This window comes from Orbicella faveolata, unplaced genomic scaffold (assembly GCF_042242905.1).
Source record: "Orbicella faveolata isolate gen_17 unplaced genomic scaffold, um_ofav_v1 contig_50, whole genome shotgun sequence".
Classification (NCBI taxonomy): Eukaryota; Metazoa; Cnidaria; class Anthozoa; order Scleractinia; family Merulinidae; genus Orbicella; species Orbicella faveolata.
Genome location: NW_028301581.1, coordinates 701,407 through 704,090, shown reverse-complemented (window position 1 = coordinate 704,090; position 2,684 = coordinate 701,407). Strand labels below are relative to the sequence as shown.

Below are 2,684 nucleotides of genomic sequence, written 5' to 3'. Positions count from 1 at the left end.
TGGGAGTCAGTGGATAAGTTGATGATTTTGTTGTTAGTCCTGTCTAAATCAGCAGCCATTTTATTTGAACCATCAAGTAAAAGCGTTTCATTTTCGTTTGCTTTGGTTGTTAACTGTTGATAATTGACTGCATCATTGTTGTCGCTGCCAGCTGTAATGTTTGTTATTTTGTTGTTCCCCATATCTAAATCCACATTCATGGAAGTTCCACCGTTAATATTCAATTTATGACCAGTCTGACAAAAAGATGATGACGATGATAAAAAAGATGGTGATGATGATCTTGATAAACATCCAATAATTTTAAAATTTCAGTACTCCACCTACAGAGTATTAATAAAGTTGAAAACAGGCTACCAACTAGATCTCACCCAATCAAATTTTCACGAGCTCGTTGGCTTTCTTAAAGATGCTGAAAATTATGGGTCACGAATGCCTGATTTAAGTCAAGATACAGAAATGCTAAACATACACTGTGATTTGGTTAATATCAGCCTTGTTAATGGAGGAGATACAGATATAATTTAATCTTTCTCAACCAGTATCCTCAAACCGTCATTTAGTTTCACTATGGAACCGCAAAGAGTCACATTTAATCCTGTGAATAAGAACACCATTTCGAGAATGAGAATATATATAACCGATGGCAAAAGACGACAGATAAATCTTAATGGCGCAGATACAGCTTTTAGCTTACTGTTGAAAAGAATTGTCGAATTTATTTATATGAAATCGTATGAATTCAAAAGATTTTACCATCCTCAAATGGGTAAATTTGTGTAAAAACACAAACGGTCTATATATTCAAATATATTCAAACCGATAAGAAGTATAGCATCATCTGTATTCCAAAATGTTGCCAAACCAATCGCGAAAAAAGCAATAAAATCCGGCCGGAGTAGAACACGCTGGTGAGCGTTTGGGTAAAAAAAGCAGCAGAGAAATCAGGTGATCTGATGATGAAACGACTAAGAGGTGTGAAACAAAAAACACCAACACTTCCAACGATAAAAGAAGAAAGTAGAGATATAATATTGAATCGTTTAATATCAGGAGAAGGTGTAAGGAAAAGGAAAGGAAAGGGACTACTGCTCGGAAAAACAGTCCATTCAACTCAATTCTAATACTTGGTCAAATATTATAAAACACGAATTTTTATCTAAACTAATAGTATAATGGCTTTTAGATCAAGTGAAATGTTACAACGAAATGAGTTTGTAAGATACCAGTCAGATGATGCAATCAGAGCACCAGCTAATGGTGAACACCAAGATAAAAAGGGATACAAATTTACAATCAATGACAGATCAGCGTTTTACGATTGGTATAATGCTTATTTTAAAAATTCTGTTTCAAGTACCAAAACTCGCTGATGGAATAGCTTATGGTGGAGGTGATAGAATTACGGTCATCAATGGCTCACACTCTTTCATCAATCATCTGATGATCAAATCTGCTGGTAAAATCGTATATGATACAGATAATCTCCACAAGGTCAGTTTTGTTAAGAATCTATTGGAGTATTCTGATGATTTCAGCAGATCAGTTGCAAAAAACGGTCTTTGGTATTTGGATACTAGCCATCAGATTGCTAATGCTAATCAGAATGCAGGATTTGAAGCAAGACGAAGGTTAACAGTGGGAAATGCTGATGTCAATGTTATTATTCCTGTCAATAGATATTCATTCTTCGAAGTGTTAGAAGATAAGATGCTTATACCAATGCAATTACAATTCAATATAACACTTCAGAATGATGATGAGCTAATTCAAAAAGCAGATGCTGCCGATGATGGAAGAGTCGCCATTAATCGTTTTCTATTATGGGTGCCCAAATTAATTCCAAAAGATAGTCTATATGACAATTTTGTCAGCTCATTTTTGAAAGAAACTAAATGGTCCTATCTGAGATCGTCTATCAAATGTCCGCTCCAGCACAAGCAAGTGGTTTTGATCAGATTTCAGCAAGTGTGGATTATGTTAAACATATATTTGTATATTTCCAAAGAAATAAAACAAATGTCGTGGCAGAAAATCCTTACTTATTGGATACTTATAAATTGAATGCCGCTGATGCTAATAGTTATCTGACGACATGTACATTAGAATATGGAAGTGGAATATTTTATCCAGAAACTGAGTATGATACAGAAACTAAGGTGAGAATTTTTAACGATTTGTCTTATGCTGCAAGAAGAAATGATTTTAATACTGGTACACAACTGAATCTTGCAAATTTTAATGGTCTTTAGGGTATGATATATTTTGATTTAACAAACCAAACAGAAAAAGTTACAAGGGATCCCAAACAGTTAATTTTCAGATACAAAATAAATGCTGCTCCAGCAGCTGCATTCAATGTTGACGCAATTGTCTTTTACGAAGAGATGCTGGTTGTGATTAACAAAATTGGTAATGAGTTAGTTATTGTGTAAATAAATAGAATAGCAAATATAGAAGTTAGTTAGTTATTCCTCAATACGAGGATGTTTTTCAAAATACATATTTTATATAATCTATATAATATATGACGCAATTATTTGAAATAAGGGTGAAATTATCACCAAATCAGAAAAAGAATCTTGCTAGTGCATTTCATAAGCGTGAAACCATTGTTCTCAGGCTTTCAAAAGATGCACTAACTGGAAATAACGTTTTGTACGTTGCACAAAATGTGCCGAAAC

The 2,684-nt window shown here is 33.8% G+C and overlaps 1 pseudogene; it reads left to right on the top strand.

The window, feature by feature from the left end:
• The first annotated feature begins 770 nt into the window (after positions 1-770).
• On the top strand, positions 771-2,444 carry LOC149095507 (uncharacterized; annotated as a pseudogene).
• The last annotated feature ends 240 nt before the right edge of the window (positions 2,445-2,684 follow it).